The sequence below is a fragment of the Mchenga conophoros genome, linkage group LG3 (genome assembly GCF_057382185.1).
Source record: "Mchenga conophoros isolate Kocher_MC1m ecotype Shallow Benthic linkage group LG3, M_conophoros_male_GT1.1, whole genome shotgun sequence".
Taxonomy (NCBI): domain Eukaryota; kingdom Metazoa; phylum Chordata; class Actinopteri; order Cichliformes; family Cichlidae; genus Mchenga; species Mchenga conophoros.
In genome coordinates this window covers 22,123,456-22,142,472 of record NC_140528.1, presented here as the reverse complement: position 1 = coordinate 22,142,472, position 19,017 = coordinate 22,123,456, and the positions used below count along the sequence as shown (strand labels likewise).

The 19,017-nt window shown below is 41.7% G+C and overlaps 1 long non-coding RNA gene across 1 annotated transcript; it reads left to right on the top strand.

Annotated features, from left to right (window-relative positions):
* Positions 1 to 16,606: 16,606 nt before the first annotated feature.
* Positions 16,607 to 17,131, top strand: LOC146577689 (uncharacterized). Its single transcript, XR_014891413.1, has 3 exons — positions 16,607 to 16,758; positions 16,844 to 16,955; positions 17,036 to 17,131. It is a non-coding gene; the product is annotated as an uncharacterized LOC146577689 (long non-coding RNA).
* The last annotated feature ends 1,886 nt before the right edge of the window (positions 17,132 to 19,017 follow it).

Here is a 19,017-nt window from a genome sequence, read left to right as displayed (position 1 = left end):
ACCATTTTAACTAAAATGGAGTGAATAGATAGATGATGCAATGACCAAAATACAACAGATTTAAAATATATCTGTCCTTTTCAGGATTTCAACGTGATGGAAGCTGAAGAGCTTGAGAGGATGGATTTGGCGTGTTTATAAAATAATCCATGAAGGAGCACAGCCTGATGACTCCCTTGAAGATGTTGGCATCATTATCGAGAGATGCACCGTCTTGCAGGATCTTCACGATGTGGCGAGCGGGTGTGCACTTTTGTTTGGGCTAATTTACTGCCTCAATCTGAGTTACCCAAAGCCACTTCGCTACACATTTGAGTTCTTCCAGAAGGTGCTCATGGGACTGGAAGACAAAAAACTGTCTAACAAAATACAAGTGCTGAAGAACAAACTCTGCCAAAAGGAGACGCAATGACTCTTTTTTTTTTTTTTGTATTTACACTTCATATTAGTTCTGGTGTACCAGGTTTCCATTGTAGGTCAAGGATCTTGAGTGTTATAAATGTTAAAGTGTATGTGCAAACAAATGTGAAAAGGTTCTAAGGTTGTCACCTGTACTCAAGTTAAGTACTGGATTTTTGGTCTTAGCATTTAATTAAGAATATTTTGAGATTTTTGATGCATTTTTTTTATTGTAAAATGTATTATATAATAGAAAACTTATAATTCTGAATCAGATTTTTGTAACTGGGGACTAAATCGTTTTTACCTTTTTGTGTCACTTAACTATTTTCTGTACTGTAATTGCATTATACAGTGATTTTTAAGTAGCTGTGGTAAATCTGCAGATCTGACTATAATCACAAGTTGTATTGAATTTGACATCTTACGGCACACTACAATGTCACTTTGTTGAAACTCGGAAAGTTGTTTCCAATGTTTAAATTTTGGTCATGCACTTTAAGCATTTAATGTTGCCTTATGCAGTGTTGTTCCCTGTTGAAGCTTTGCCTTGTCAAGGCTCACCGTAAATAAAGTTGTTGATGCAGCACCCTTTTTTTGCATTTACACTTTATGTAAGCTTTGGTGTAAGAGTTTTCTATTGAAGTGCAAGGATCTTGAATGTTATAAATGGTAACGTGTGAGCAAGTGTAAAAAGGTTTTTGAGTTGTCACCTGTACTCTAAGTGTTAGACCTTTGCTGAAGACCTCTGAAAGGTCCAAACACCTAATTACAATGTATAGATGACAACTCAGGAACCTTTCTAGACTTGTTTTGTTGATGCCTAAACATTTAGCATATAGATGAAACTATTAATTAAATCATAATTAATCAAATTAATTAGGTCCAAAACGCAATCTAAATGGTTCCATTAAATTCAAATTAATATTGTCAATTGAACCTAAAGCAATACAGTTAATAAAATGAACAAAGTGTTTAAATTCTAATTAATGGTGTTAAATAGTAACAGTGAAAGGAAAGCTGTTGCTTTTATAGAACAATTTCACTTCTGATATACATCACCATTGAAATTGCAGATAACAACCATATTGATTTATGTTTAATTGACCAGGTTTTGTGGAAAAGATTGCCTTAACTTTGTCAATTAAATCCAACGTTTTATTTCTTAGAGTGTTGGTTTAAATGGACTCACTGTATTGGTGCATGGGTGTGGGGCGTGTCTCATGGGTGTGGTATAAGATAAATGTGGTTGCACTCACTTGTTCACAGCACCTGATGTGATGAGCAGAAGCTAGGGTGAGCACGAGGCAAAACTTTCTGTTGACTGCAACATACCGCAACATTATCGCAATATGAATGCAAATTGAACACAACGTGATTGCAATTGATAGCAGCTTGAATGATTGTGATATATTTGGACTGTAACTTGATGGTATTTGTATATTTGTGCACCAATTGATGCCATAGATCAGTTTGTAATTTTGACATAGTAGCTATTGCAGTTATTCGTAAGTTGCAGTTATTTGTTTGTGCAGTCTGTGCGTTTGTTTGATAGTTAATCCCATATGCTGATTTGTGGTTTGGACAGTGGCATGCGGAAATAAAGAAGCAAATGATACAGAAGTGTATTTTGTGCGTTAATTGTTGCGCGTCATCGGTGTCCTCATGTTTAGCCTGCCGCGGCCATTGGCTGGAAGAGCCGCAACAAATTGTCAACAGAAAGGTTTTAGGTTTTATTGGATTATTTATAAATAGATGAGTTTTATTGATGATAGTTTTGTAGTTTGCTGTTGCCTTTTACAACCCGCTTTTTGATTAAGCCTTTGGCTACACAAAATAGATTTCGTTCAGGAGTCTTATTCCTCTGTTAGGTTTTAGCAGTACAGCTGCATTAGGCGTTGTACTGATTTGCTTTCTAGTTATTGTGCATCAGGCAGCTGAAGCCATTGGCTTGGGAGTACCGCCGCAGTTTGTGTTTAAGACAGTTTGTCTTTCTCACAGCTGACGGTATGGAGGTACATAAATACCCACCGCTAGTATGTACGGAAGACTAGGTTAAGTTAGTTAGGTTTAATAGGCAGTTAGTGGGGGATATTGCTCCTGTCAATTGTGTGTGTCCAGGGTTTATGAAGTGAATGTCATCAAGTTGATGCGTTGGAATGAAGCTGTGTGGCATAGGTGCAGTTCAGCGTTTGGATTTTTGTAATATTTTGAAGAAAAATGGAGACACACCAATTAATACAATGTGGTGATGTGGATGGAAAGAAAAGACAGCCGAAACCGACTGCTAAGGCTTTGGAGAATCAGATTGAAAGGCTTCAGACAGAACGTCACACTAAGATTAATAACATTAAAAAGGTCATAAAGATTATTAAAGAGTTAAAGCAATCTGAGGATAATGTTTCAACTGTTCAGGCTCAGTTAGAGAATTTGTCTGTTGCTTAATGAGGCGACTCAACTGCAGGAAACCTTGCTTCCTTTGTTTCCTCAAGAAGAGCAAGAAAAACAGACTGCTTGATTTATAAGTGTGCGAGCACATAATACTGAGTTTATGGAAGCGGTAAAGAAATGGCTTCATGTTGCAAAGGGAAACCCTCAGAGCAAAAATCAGGTGTCTGAGCTTGATTTGCCACATTTAAATCCACCTGGTGTTGATTCCTTTGATGTATTACCTGCTGGAAATGGTTCTGCTGTTTCTATGTACACCGGGAATGTTAGTAAAGGTGCTGCGATAGATGATGTTAATCCAAGTGATGGCGTCTCTAATGTTGGAAACAAAAGTTGTAGGAAAAGTAAATCATCACTCAGTGGCTCAATGGTTTCATCTGCCTTGTCAGCACGGATAACGGCAGAGGCTGACATGGCTGCCCTTCTTGTTCGACAGAGGTTGTTGAAAGAAAAGCATGCTCTGGAAGAACAAGAAATACAGCTTAAGAAAAGAAAGGAGCTGCTTGACTTGGAAACTGAAATAGCAGCCTCAGCAGCAAAGGTGAATGTTTTAAAAACTTCTGAAATGTCCCGAGTCTCAAGTGCTGTTAAGGTTAAATCAGATGGAATGAATTCGTATTTAGAACGAGAGCGGGGGCGTTTAGGTGTTTTAAATCTTAATGCTCCAACGTTCAAACCTGTGTTACCAGAGCAACCATATCAGGGTGTTGATGCAGGTGATCATCAAGCGCAGGTATTGGATGTTAGGCCCAAGGTTAAAAATACTTTTCAGCCTAAGGTCGTTTCATTGGAAAGGTCAGAGACGAAGTTACATCAAGTACTTCCAGGTGCAGTTTCAACTACTCAGATGATGTCGCAGTCTCACACACAATCAAAACCTCTTACACATACAGTGCAAGGTGGTGAGGGTCATGATCATTTAGTCACAGTTTTGAAGAAACAAAATGAAATTACAACTTTATTGGCTGAGCAGCAGTCTGTTTTTGTTACCAAGACATGACATTCAGTTATTTGATGGCGATCCTTTGCAATATCAAACATTTATGAGAGCTTTTGAGCACATGGTGGAGAGTCAAGCTCACAGTGCTAAGGATTGTTTATATTTTCTCGAGCAATACACTAGAGGCCATCCCAGAGAAATGGTCCGAAGCTGTCAGTATATGCCTGAGTATGGATATGTGTCGCGGCCTTTTACTTTCCAAACACCAAAAAAGTCCAAGAAAAGGCCGTGGGTGGCAACGGGAGGTTTGTTTTAGAACGCACTTCTGATTCCATTGTTTAAAAATCATATGCCGTTTATTTCGTGAAAAATTACAAACAGAAATCAGCCAAATAACTTCTTAAAACTTAAAATTAAACAAAAGTTAACTTAATTTGCTTTAACAACTTCAAAAGTGGTCAAATCATTTTCTAACCCTCCCGTCTTCCCATCTGACATTTGGCAAACAAAAAACCTCTCTACCACACCCATCCAGGGTGCTCTTAATCTCTTGATTAATGGGAGGGTCCATAAGCTAATAAACCAATCACTTTCCAAAAGCTTCTCCAATAAAATTAATTACAAATTTACATAACAAAACCAGGTCAGTATATTCTTACACCTTTAAAGAAAAAACAAAAAAGAATACAAATTGCATTTTATAAACATTCAACAAAAATGGCCACAACATTCCGGCCCCTAATTCCTGTGTAACATGAATTATATCTGTCTAAGTGGCCATCACCAAAAGCAATGCCAATAATTTTCTTCAGTAGTCCGTCCGTATAGGTCTTCTTAAAAACCAAACAAAAGGAAAGGTCAATGTTCTATGATTTCAAGTCTCTGATGTTCATGTGTTTGCTTTGTGTGTATTCAGAAAAGGTGTATGTTGCATAATGGAGTGTAGAGCAAAGTGAGTGTCAGTGTAAATGTAGAGCCAGAGGTTCCAGAACTTGGCTCAGTTGGAGGCCAACATTCATTGTTTCCTCTAGATGGCCTCCACCAGGAGACATATTTTGTTGATTGGCCTCTCCAGCTCATTTGTTCGTGTCTTAACTCTAACACTGCGAACTACTCCGTGTGCATCGGCCATGGTTTCAGTGATGCGGCCAATTTCTTGGTGCAGCTCCATCAACAACAAGCACAACATCACCAATGCAAAAGTTCCTACGAATCTTGTTCCATTTCTGTCGTTCCTGCAACATAGGAAGGTATTCTTTCACCCACCTTTTCCAGAATAGATCCACAATATACTGGGCTTGTTTCCATCGTCTTCGCAGATACAGATCCTCTTTTTTTTAAATAAACCTGGTGGCAGCACAGGTTTGCCTTTTAACTGTCCATCCATCTTCATCCGCTTTATCCGGGGCTGGGTCGCGGGGGCAGCAGCCTAAGCAAAGAGGCCCAGACCTCCCTCTGCCCAGCCACCTCCTCCAGCTTATCCGGGGGAACACCAAGGCGTTCCCAGGCCAGCCGAGAGATATAATCTCTCCAGCGTGTCCTGGGTCTGCCCCGGGGCCTCCTCCCGGTGGGACATGCCTCGAACACCTCACCCAGGAGGCGCCCAGGGGGCATCCTTGTCAGATGCCCGAACCACCTCAGCTGGCTCCTTTCGATGTGGAGCAGCAGCTGCTCTACTCTGAGCCCCTCCCGGATGGCCGAACTTCTCACCCTATCTCTAAGGGAGAGGCCAGCCACCCTTCGGAGGAAGCTCATTTCTGCCGCTTGTATCCGCGATTCCTTGTGTTTTAGAACGGAAAACAGAACATTCAAACAAAAAGGGACCACAGGTTTTAAAAAAATCCATTCAGTATTCAATCTTCAAGACAAATGCTGCACGCTGCATTCATACTGTTTAATTTAAAAGATAAGATAACCTTTATTAGTCCCACACGTGGGAAATTTGTTTTGTCACAGCAGGAAGTGGACAGTGCAAAAGTTATGAGGCAAAAATTAGGATACAATAAGAATAAATACACAACTGTACAGAATAGAATAAAATACTATATACAGTAGAATAAAATAAATATACAATAAGATAAAAATAGAATACAAATGCTATATACAACTGAGTAAAAATACAACGATGACAGAAAGGATTATTGCACTTAGTATTATTGCATATGTATTCATGTAAAATATTTATGCACATATAGTAAAATACCACATAACTGGCCTTTTAACTGGAGTAAGTGATTTGGAGTAAGAGCTTCTACATCATTGGGATCATCAGAAGGTGTGATTGGGCGGTCATTCAGTATAGCCTCCACTTCACAAAAAACTGTATGCAAGGTTTCATAATCTAGTACTTGCTGGTTTGTGATAGAGTATAATATTCTCTTTATTTCTTGCACCAAGCGCTCCCATACTCCACCATGATGGGCCCCATAGGGCGGGTTAAAGGTCCACTTTATGCCATCCTGCGCTAAGCCTTTTTGGATTTTACTTTGGTTTAGCTCTAACATGGCTTGTTTTAACTCACGATTTGAGCTGACAAAGTTGGTTCCATTGTCTGACCGGATTTCTTTGACCTGTCCTCTGCGGCAGATGAATCTCCTGATGGCATTAATGCAGGAGCCTGTATCAAGAGAATGTGCCACCTCAAGGTGGACTGCACGACAGGTTAGGCATGTGAAGAGAACTCCATACCTCTTAACAAGACTCCTGCCTCTCTTTACTTCTATTGGTCCAAAATAATCAATACCAACATAAGTAAATGGTGGAAGATCAGCTGAGATTCTGTCAATAGGAAGATCAGACATTTTCTGCTCACCTGGCTTTTGCCGTTGTCTTTGACACACTATACAATCTTTGATTATTTTTCTAGCTGCTGAATTAGCATGAGGGATCCAGTATTGACAGCGAAGGGTTGAAAGCATGTGATTTCTTCCTCTGTGACCAATCTTTTCGTGAATATGCTGAAGAATAAGCTTTGAAACATGGCTTTCTTTTGGCAAAATTGCAGGATGTTTTGTTTCCTCAGGTAAATCCACTTTGCTCAGTCTTCCACCCACTCTCAAGACACCATTAGCAACTACAGGATCAAGCTTATACAGATGACTTGACTTCCTTACAGTGCCAGAGTTTAGGGCAGTCATTTCATCAGCAAAATGTTTTCTCTGCACAAAACTCACTATAGCTTCCTCAGCCTTGGACAAATCCTCAGGTTTGAGCAGAGTGTTCCATTTATCATCTTGCTTAACACACATTTGACTTCCACAGTGCGTGCCCAGCAACTTCTGTCTTTTCCTTGTTTGCAGTTTAAGTCTTTCTTTTACTTTCAGGATCCATGCCACACACCTTTTTAATTTTGTCCAGCTGGAGAAGTACAACAGCAGCTTAGTAGTGGGACACACATCTTCTTTCAGCACAGCTGCACACATCAGGCCCTCCCCTTTTATTTTTGGGTCAGCTTCCAAATGGACAGATACACAATTCATGCCTACAGGCCAGTGAACAACAGGTTTACTGAGAAATTCTGGACCACTGTTTTCCTTTTCCCATTCCTCCCGGTACTTTTGCAGCTTTTTTTTTTTTTTTTTTTTTTTCTTTCTTTCTTTCTCTGAGGGGAACAAACATTGCTGCTCTAATGCTGGGCTCACACTGTGCGATTTTTGGCCCATTTTGAGACTATTTTTGAGTCGTGCGACCGATTTGGCGATCGGCCCAATTTTGGCCTTCATCGTGCATCGTGTAGTATACGTGGGGTAACGAGAAGCGATTAACACCTCACGACCAGCTCCCGATCATCAATCGCTCGTGAGCGTGTCACCACAGGCGCTCACACTGCTCACGCGCAAACACGTAAACGTCGGTGAAAAAGACGGAGCAGCACGGCTGTGCAGCGTGTGATCTGGACACAAGCGACGGAGGCACAACTTGTAGAACTTTGGAAAGCTCATCTGAGCCTTTTCGATGTGGCATCACAAAATGATCACGACCAAAACAACCGTGAAAATAGTTGGATTTACATTGCTGCTCAATCACAGCTGTCTGATCATGGTTTTCATTAGCAATTTAGCAAAGTTGATGGTGGTGGTGTGTCTGTGTGAGTGAAAGACAGAGCGACAGATTTTCTGTTATAACCTTCATGTTATGGAGGCACAGTGTGAGCACTCAGGTCACATCAGAGCATCGGGCGGTATAGTGTGAGACCTGCATCGTGACCTACCAACTTCTAACCCCTGCGAGTCAATCGTGCAGTTTGAGCAGGAGCTGAATAACGTGACTGAAAAAATCGCACAGTGTCTGCCCAGCTTTAGGTGTACTGTCGTTCGAGTCTTGCACCGCAGTGTCTGTTTCCCTGTTGGCCATGCTTCTTGTTGTGGTCATCTGTTGTCTTCCGGTATTTTCTCCGTAAGCGACCTTTCCTCGACCAATGAGATGAGCGGTAATCTGAATTGTCATACTCGAATTGTCGTAAGTGTGCTGTCAGCTCATTGGTCACAAAGCAGGAGAGGGGCTGGGAATTATGTTTTCAGACAAAACGTTAATTCCATTAACATTTATAGACTACTTTTGATTCTCACTGTATTACGGGACAAAGTGCGTCCCTTATTAGCTCAATACGGGACGATTCTGTTTTTTAAGGGACTGTTGGCAACCCTAGTCACACGTTTGACGAGTTGGGAGTGAGAACGTGTTGGCATGTCCTATTTTTACAAGAACATAAGCTGAAAACACTAAATGAAAATCCTTCATTGCTATTCTGGAGTATTAACCCTCTGGGGTCGCCGGACGGCCGGCGCGTCAAAATCACATGACCAATTTAAGACAACACAGCTACAAGATGCAGCGAGTCAGAGGCTGTATCCCAATTCAGAGTCTGCAGCCTTAAAGGACGCAGCCTCAACGATCCTCAAGGGCCGCGTACTCAAAGACCGCTAAGGCCGGAAGTGCGAGGCTTGTGAAATGGGACGGTCTAGCCTCCGTTGCGCTGCCTAGGTTGCCTAGCAACCATGATACTAACAGCTGGAAACGTGTCATACAGCTTTGTTTGACAGAAATGAAGGAGAAAATTTTTTGTTCATGTCAGGGTCCTGGGACTGGGCGACCCAGGATCCCTGAGCAGTTATGTATTATATTATTATTATTATTATTATTATATGTATTTTGGTATTGCTGCTGCTCTCCTCCATGATTGTAGATGTGAGTGTGTGTGTTTATGTCTGCGGGGATGCTTGGAGGATGGAGCTCAGCCACCTGCAGGCCTGAGGGGTGTGGCCCTGCGGAAGGACTGGCCACACCCGAAGCCACACACCTGCCGCTGATCAGGGCTCGTCGGGGGAGCTACTTAGGAGAGTCTTGGAGCTCCCACCGACGCGGGATCATTCCTTGAGACTCCACGTTAGTCGTCCCATTGAATTGAGTTAATGTGTGTAAGTGTATGCCCGCGGTTATTTGTGTCCTGACGGCTGCGTCTATTGTTTCCCGCAGGAGGAGCGTGGAAGGCACGAAGAGCAGCGAGCACCGGGGGGTGCTGACACGGGAGCGGAGAGCACAGAGACACGACACGGGAGTCTGGGAGAACACGGGGATTTATTGTTGTTTTTGTTCCACTCGGTAAATAAACACACTGTTTATACATAGAGCACCGCGCCTGGGTCCTCCTTTCCCCACATCCCCACGGTCTGCCAGCCAGACCGTGACAGTTCATTTGTTTGTGTCTACATGAGCTTTGATCATTCTCTGTAAGATTAAGCTCAGCTACTGAACGGCGTATATTTTAAAGTAAAGGCTTTAAAAGTTAGTACAAACGTCACTAATGTCACATAACTTTGCCGACATGTGGCCAACAGGAATGTTTTAATGTTCTTCGTTATTAAACATTTGCACATAAATAAGTGACATAATATTCAGTACTCATCCGCCGTGTTTTTTTTTTTTTTTTTTTTTTTTTTCGGCAAAATTATCCACACCCACCGCCGCGCTATGCATTCTGGGATATGTTGGGCCACGAAGTCTACACTGCCACAGCCTTAAAATTCAGGGAAATGAAGGACTCATTTCAGGGCCGCATTTCGAGCAGCCTTTGAATTGGGACAGCCTTCGGCGCGCCGCTGCAGACGCTGGATTGGGATACAGCCATGGTCACACACTGCATGTGGTTTTAAAAGCAACATGTCTGTTCACCACAACAATGGAGATGTGTAATATTAGTGCAGCTACGGTTTGTTCTTGAACATCAGTTCTGTTTTCTACTTTGATCACTTAGACCAAAAAGTGTTGTTTTCAGATTCTTTCTTTTACATCTATAAAGCACCTGTTCATTTTTTTATTACAATTAGTTTCACATGAATGTTAGTGTTTCCTTTATGATCTTTTAATGCTTACACTACACTGTACATGTCTGCATTAGAGACATTTCTCATCAACCATGCTGAATCCAGAGAACTGACAGATGAGCTCTGGCCACAGCACCAGGAGCGCTCTGGTAGGCAGCGCCCACTTCCTGCCTACTCTGAATGATTCTGAGGTTTTGTGGCACTGAGGTCTCCTGGCTGCATCCCCCCCCCCCCCCCCACCAGCCGCCTGGCACTCATGGTTTTTTGATGTGATGTCATCAATCTTCACATCCTTTTGCTTTCATGTTCATTTCTGACCTGTTTGTAAAAGGTTCTGTATGAATAAAGTTTCATATTCCCGTCGGATTGAAACAGTGGCCACAGTTAAAGTAAAAACAGCCTTTATTAGGAAACGATTAAAAACAGTGACTGATTCACACACAGACATAAGGAGCACACAGTTTAATACTGATTTCAAATCCATGCTTCAAACACGCTTCATTTTCTCCTCCACCATCTGCAGCAGCCGCTCAGAGTACATCTCCAGCAGAGACGCCGTCCTGCGGTCCTCCAGCTGACCGCAGGGGACGTTGCCACCTGACTCCCGCAGCACCTCCTGCATGTCATAGCGAACTATGTCAAACGCCTCCAGCATCACTGACGACACTTGGAGACGTCGCTGCGAGCCAGCGAGCCCCGGTGCAGAGAGCCCCCTCCGAGGAAACACTGGAGATATGACACAATAGGATATATAAAATGATAAAATAAATAAGAACGGGATACAATATACATATAAATAGAGTAAGAATAAAAAATGAATAAAAATAAAATCAATAAATATTCGGTAAAACCTAAATTAATAATAAAATAACAGGATAGAATAAATAAGCATAAAATAAATGAACGCTAAGTAAAAGCTAAATTAAAAAGGTGGTCTTGAGCCTGTTCTTAAAAACATGTACGTTCTCTGCGGCCCTGAGCTCCTCCGGCAGGCTGTTCCACAGACGAGGACCATACCATTGAAAAGCTGCCTCTCCGTGAGTATGTGTCCTGACTTTAGGGACAATCAAAAGGCCAGTGCCAGAGGACCTCAGGGTTCGCGAGGGTTCATATGGTAAAAGCAGATCTGAGAGATAAGAAGGCCCAAGACCATTAAGACATTTAAAAACCAATAAAAGAACTTTAAAATCGATCCTGAAACACACGGGGAGCCAATGCAGCGATTCTAAAACCGGTGTAATATGGGCCCGCCCTCTGGTCTTCGTCAGCACACGAGCTGCCGAGTTTTGCAAAAGTTGTAAAGTTGAAATATTCTTCTTAGGAAGACCAGAGAGCAGGGCATTACAGTAATCAATGCAACTGGTAATAAAAGCATGCATCAGCATCTCCGTGTTGGCCCGAGAGAGAATAGGGCGGACTCTGGCTATATTTTTTAGATGATAAAATCCAATTTTGGTTACATGTTTAATATGTGGGATAAAACCAAGCTCAGAGTCAAAAATAACACCCAGGTTTTTCACTTGTAGCGAAGGACATAGTGAAAATGCCTGTAATTTAGACAAGAGTTTCTCTCTCTGAGCCTCGGGACCGATGATTAAGACTTCAGTTTTGTCCTGGTTAAGCTGTAAAAAGTTTTCTGCCATCCAAGATCTTATATCTAAAATACAGTTAAAAAGGGCATCCATTGGTCTGGTGTCATCAGGAGACACAGATGTACAGCTGCGTGTCATCAGCGTAACTGTGGAAGTTCACTCCATGCCTCCTGATGACACCGCCGAGAGGGAGCATATGCAAATTAAAAAGTACAGGGCCTAGAACCGACCCTTGAGGCACACCACATGTCATTTTATGGATCTTAGAGGAGCATGTATCCATACTCACCATAAGTTCTGTCTGAGAGATAGGAAGTGAACCAGTTATGTACAGCACCAGAGAGGCCCACCATGTGTTTCAATCTGTTTAAAAGAACACTGATTCCTGACGCCGTGGGGAGCTGGCACCGAAGTCTGTGCACAGCCCTTTTAGACGAGGAGAGAGTCCCAGGGCATGAATTCGAGTCTGGGCCGGTGACCAGGTCCACGGCGCTGGGATTCAGTCTGATGATCCGAACCGTCAGTGGGACGTCAGGGGTGAGAAACACTATTTTGGTATATAAAACGGCCGCAAAGATTTAAAAGTAACGTGATAAATTAGGTTGGGTTCGCCGAAAGGAGCTGAATTAGATTTAGGTTTTAGAGGTAGCCGAAATTATCTCGTGACAAATTAAGGACGGTTTCTCCACCGAAAGGAGGATAGAGCTCTATAAAATAAAAAGGGACTCCGCAGTTAAGGGCGTTGAGTGAATGGTTTCTCCACCAATGTTAAGGAGGAAAGAGCTCGCCGCGGTAAGGGGGATTATAGGCCTTAAAAAGAGTGTGAATGAGCGCATGCATGTGTGAGTGCCAGTAAGTGAACACAGCAGCACAGAAGGAAACCTAAAGCGGTGTTAACGGAATTCTGTGACGTGTTGTGTACACGTAGCCTGGGTTTTGGTGTAAGTCGCGTTGCTTGCTGCAAACTGTGTAAGTCTGTCATGAAAGAGGATGAAACATACTGCAAAGTTTTTATTGGGCAGCACGTGGTGTGTAGATCGTTGACGAATGAAGTGTAATTGTGATCTAAGCAGAAGTGAGTGTGTTTGACGTCACGGTGTTTTTGTGCGCTGTGTAAAAGTAATTGCCTCTGATTGTGAGCGGTGATTCTGCAGGTCACCAGCTATTGTAGATATATATATATATAAAAAAAAAAAGTCATAGGAAAAAGGTTTTGTGTTGATCAGCCAAAAAACAACTACAATTTCATTTTCTGCTTTTAAGAAAGGACTGTTCACAAAAACACACACAGAGAGAGAGAGGGATGTGTGTTGATTAAGCAGTGATGAGAATAATGAACATGTCTTAGTTTGTCATTTTCAGATGAAAAGCAGACCTGAATCAATTTTCCACATGCAGCGGTCGGAAGAAAGTTATAGTTTAACATCATTGGAAACATGCAGGCCAAGTTTCTGGCTGACTTGTTTACAGCTCCATGTGTTTCTCAACCTCACAAGCTCTCACACCTCCCTGAAGACAAGGAATGCAGCTCCAAAGAGCAATAACATGGCAGATAAAGAGACAGCAGCAAAGTCCTGAGCAAAGAGTCCCAGCAAGTAGTAGCAATTAGGGCTGGGCCATATTATACCGTTCACGGTAATACCGGTATAATGTTAGGCAACGATAGGAAAATGAAATATCGCGATAGAATATGAGTAAAACGCGCATGCGCAGTGCCTTTGTTTTCATACGCACATGGCCGATTGTTGAGTGAAACAGATGAACCAGAATTGGTTTGTAAAAATGGTGCAACTTCAGTGATGTGGAACTGGTTTGGTGTTTGTCCGTCAGATACACAACAAAGCACATTTTTTTGCAGAACATGCAAGCGGCCGTCGTTATTTTCGTATTTGTCGGACTAAGATGCTCTTAAATCTGGGAGTAATCTGGGTCCTAAACTCTGTATTCTTCAGGTCAAACGAACACTGCAGCATCACTGAGAGTTAAAAACTGTCTCAATTCTTTTATCTTTAATAAAACGATCAGCATTGCTGCTTTACCAGGTGTAACTATGAAGTTTAATTTCCAGGCATCCATGAAAACAAAAGTTATTACATTTAATGGAGTTAGAAGTTAGCAGGAAGCTAGCGGAAGTTAGCTCGCTAGTTTCGCTAGTTACCGAAGCATGATATTGCATGTTCTGACTGAGAGATTTCTGAAAAAATTCAAACGTACAGCTCTGCTATCACTTCCAACATAAATGAAGACAGGAAACTAAACAGCAGTGACGTTTGTAGGGTTACTGAAGTTGGGCTAGCTGGTGATGTGATAATGATGTGCTACGTGATTGCTAGCGACACAGCTATGTTAGCATAACATAAACAGTGAAGCTGGAGGACGAACACTAACACTTTTCCACTTATAAAAGTTAACGTGAAGGTTCCTCATGGTTAGAGACAAATGCAATCGCATGGCAGGATACTGTAAACTGACCAAACTTCAGTCAGGAGAACAACTGAGATAATCCATCCACAATACGAGGTTAGTCTTTAATATACTGCAACAACATGGGAATAGAGCAGCTGCCAGAGAATTCAACATTAATGAATCAATGGTATAGAAGTGGAGGAAGCAAGAAGAATGAGTTTAATAAAGTTTGATTTATCTGACTGCTTTGTTTTGCTTAATGTGCGTTATAATCCCGTGCACCTTATGGTCCGAAAAATGCGTACTGCACACTGCAGTTTAATGTCGCAAAGCACCTCTTTTTAACTTCAGTGGATATTATACATGGTTATGCTCAGGATATGTCAGCACATTTCTACTGGAAATGCCTTTTGGTTAAACTTTCAGCAAGGAATTTGCATTTGCACTGTTACATTTTTATAAAGCTTTAATGTACATAAAAACCAGCTTCTTGTTTAAGTGAAAATAAATGGAAGGTTGTCTTTTTGCGCTAGTAATGTTGTGGAGTTTTATTTTGTCTCGCATCAATTATATCGTCAGTTATATCGTTATCGCAAATTTTCAAATATATATCGTGATAAATATTTTTGGCCATATCGCCCTGCTCTAGTAGCAATGTGGACAAACAGCATCAGAGAAGAAGAGCAAACCCATCATCCTGACTGATCGGATGAATGGCACTGTGTTTACAACAAGCTGCAACTTCACTGTGCATGTGAAGAAAACTTTTGAGGAGAACTGAGTAGACTGTTGGAGTTTGACATTTGCCACCTTTGGAGAAAAAGAGACAGTGGAACACAGGACAAAGCTGAAGGAGAACTGCAGGCTGTTGGACTGTTGAAGTGGGAGAGGACAACAGAGTGAGAGGACAACAGAGTGAGAGGAGTGGTGAGAACACATAGGAATTATTTAATGTGGGAAATCAAAATTTGGGTTAGCAAACCTGGGAAAAACAAAACTGACTGCTTAAGTTGGAAAATTGTGAAGGAGTCTGAAACACTGCAAAAAAGAAACATATACAAAATCACACACAAGCAGAACATGCATTAACCCTACTAACACTTCCAAACACAAAATAACTCATGAAGATTAGACAACATCTTAAGCGTGAGTCTGTTTATCATCTTGTCCAAGTCACTTAGTGTGATGCAAAGACCAGTGGACTCAGCACATCAGTTAAGAAATGATCAAATAATAGTAGAGAAGTGTGTAGGAAAGGCAGCTTTAAGAACATGCCCTGCTGGAGACGCAGCTCCACAGACATGCATTAGACCTGCCTAATAACACAAACACACATGCAATGAAAATTAGCTTGTTATCTTTCATCAGTGTTAAAATAGTGTCAATTTAGCAGACACTTGTTATCAAATACTGAATTTATCCAATGCAAAAAAATTGACTCTCTAGGTTGCAGGACAACAATTTAACTTTTGTGGGAAAAAGATCCTGGTTTGAACAACCAGTGATCAGACAATAAATTTAGTTAATATAGTAAATTGGGAGAAGCTTCCTGCTTGATTGATGCAGCACAAGTAATTTACTGTATGAGGGAAATTCTATTTTTGTGATACTATTTTGAACATGCTTTTCTGTTGTCCTGTCAACTTAGTGGGTTAATAGCTGATATGCAAATTAGTTGATCGGTCTTAGATTAATGAAAGGTGATTGAATTCTAGCACGAGTGAATGAGATGTGTTGGAGTTTGTTGTGTGTTGAGTGGAGACTCTAAAACACTGAGTTTCCTGTTTTGATGTGCGAGTGAATCCTGTATTTAGATACACAACTCTGAATACATCAGAACAAACTTCTTTTGTGAAGTGCATGACAGCATGTCACATGTTTTATGATGAAGGGAAAAGGAAAATTGAATAAAATAGATCTGTGGGTTAGATGAGTGAAGAGCTAACCTGCTCCCTAGCAGGTTTACTACAACTAACCCTGACTGTCTCCACCCCTTTGTCGGAAACCTGACTGTAGGAAGTGTCAGACATGGCGTGTCCCTTCCTTGAAGAGCCAGTAGATCGTGAAGCCCAAATTCTCCGCAGAGCTCTCCGCCGGGAGAGAGTGATTAGAGCGCGTTTGGACATTTTATCATTTCCTGATGATTTTCTGTGTGAACGTCACCGGTTCTCAGCACAATCTATAAGTTATTTGGATAACATCCTCAGGCCTAATATTACGCATGTGACACATCGCGGACATGCTCTCAGTTCATTACATATTATTTGTATTGCACTTCGGTTTTTTGCAAACGGGAGCTTTCTGTATAATATTGGTGACGCTGAGCACGTTTCCAAGGCTACCGTCTGTCGGGCAGTCAGGAATGTTACAGTTGCATTGAAACGTCTCCTGCACTCGTCTGTGGTGTTCCCCGGTCATAGACCCACAAGATTTATCAAAGAGGGATGCCACAAAATTGCAGGTATCAGGATGAACGAAACTTAATTTATGATGTGGTGATACTTGAACTACTACTTAAATTTTACATTTATTTTCACGGTTCCCAGGCGTGATTGGCTGTACAGATGGCACTCACATTCCAATCATTGCTCCTTCAGTAAATGAAGGAGACTATGTGAACAGGAAGTCTTTCCACAGCATTAATGTACAGGTACATAGTTCCCTGTAGCATTTCAAACTAACAAATTATTTCATTATAGTAATGGATGCTAATTTGTGTTCTCTGCACTGTGAAGATCATATATGATGCTGCCAACATTATCACAAATGTGGAAGCCAAGTGGCCAGGCTCTGTCCATGACTCACAAATATTCCGTGAATGTACACTGAGCACAAAATTTGGACATGGTGAGTTGAGAATACTGTAAAATATATAAAGACCAATTGCTTCAGGGACATTTGAACTGAAGTGTATCCTTCTGTCTTAGGAGAGTTCACTGGCTACTTGCTTGGTGATAGGGGGTATCCATGTTTACCCTATTTGCTTACCCCTTACCCTGACCCTGAACCGGGCCCACAGCAGCGATATAATCTGGCTAATTGCAGGACAAGAGCCAGAATTGAAATGACTATCGGAATGCTTAAGGCCCGGTTCCAGTGCCTGCAAAGACTCAGGGTCACCCCAGAAAGGGCATGTGACATTATTGTGGCATGTGTGATTCTTCACAACATTGCCACAATTAGAGGAGAACACTGTCCTTCTGAACCAAACATCAGCAGTGATCCAAACCATGAACATCCTGACCCTCCCACGGACATACAAGATGGAAGCGCAGTCAGAGACACCATATGTCACAATCATTTCTTTTGACCCATCACCTCAACATGTTGAAAGAATAAACAGATTTTTTTGTTCAACTGGCTTTATTGGTCGCCTGTATTTCCTGTACACAAAGTATTAAAAGATGTAAACCTCATAAAGTGTCTCTGTTGCTTCCTCCTCTGTAACAGCTGTCAATGTTTCTTCATTGTTTTCCTGTAGTAAAGAAATAGACAACATTGCTGTTCTACTGTGAACTCATATAATCTGTGGAGTATTACTCACAACTGCATGTTGGTCTGGCTCAACAGGAGGCTGCACCAGATGCAGTACACCACCACCATCAACTGATAGAATATGAGGTTTACACAGGTCACTTATAACTTACAAGGGACCAAATGGCAATTAACAAACATACCAATCACCTTACACGTCATTGTCATTATGCTCTCAAAGACAACCAAGACTGAGGGAAGGCAAAATCAGTAGGAAAATAACTTCACTACAAAATAATCCATTATGGTAAAGAGTTTATCAAATGAATGAGTAGCACTGCAAAGGTGACTGTGAAGAAAGGATGTATGCACATCATGTATTATTTTGAAGTTACCCCCTATGTAGGCACTTGTGTCTTGCGGGGTTATTGACTCAGAGGATGTCCCCGCAGAGATGCCTTCGGCCACAGGGCGCCCACTGTTTTGGCTGAGGGCCAACTGCTCAGCCTCTGTGAGTGGTGGTGGTGGAGGACCCCCACCTGTTTTTCGGGCCTCCGCTTTTTTTCTGTTGGCTATAACGGGCCACATTTGAGCATACAGAGTAAGCAAATATGTACTTGTAATGTGCTCAGATAATTTCAATAAGTGCTTACAGAAAGAAAATTAATGTAGCCTCTAACTGCAATTGATTTACATGGGACAAACAGACCAAGCACTATGGCTCATAATACAATTACACCTCACCTGTTTGGACTATATTTTTATATTTCATTTTTACTTGCTGCCAGGAACGTTTGGGGCCTGTTGGGTTGCACCTGCGCTCACATCACATCACAAAATAAAATGTGTAAAATAACAAATAAAATAACATATGATTAAAATAACGGAAATCCCTAGATCAATGTTTATATTAACACTCACGCATTGAGTCTGTCGGCTATGTTTTGCCATGCATGCTCCCTTTCTTTTGCAGCTGAGGCTGGGTTACTTTTTTTCTGAGAAATTTGCATGTTATCGGCATATGCTGCCATCAGAATTTCGGCCTCAAGCGCTGTAAAATACATTGACCGCGCCTTCTTTCCCTCCGTCTCCATGGTGACTCGCTTAATCTGTGCTCCGCTTATCAGGGCTTTATGTATCCTCATCCGCGCGCTTCACTTGGGGTTAAAGCAACTCCGCGTTGATTGAACTAATTGTTATCAGCCTTTCTGAAACCGAATATTCCGAGTTGGACAGTTCGGGGTTACTCAACCCTGCGTATAGTTTTTCACTCTGAGTTTTCTAAACCGGCTTCCTGAAACAGGGCCCTGGTGATTAAACTCATAAGTTAATAAGACATTAGGGTTATGTTGTGTGTTGTGCAGGTGATGGTTGGTTTGGAGTGAATCTAGCTGATGATTCTTCTCCTGTTGTGAAGTTGATGAGGAGTTTGTGT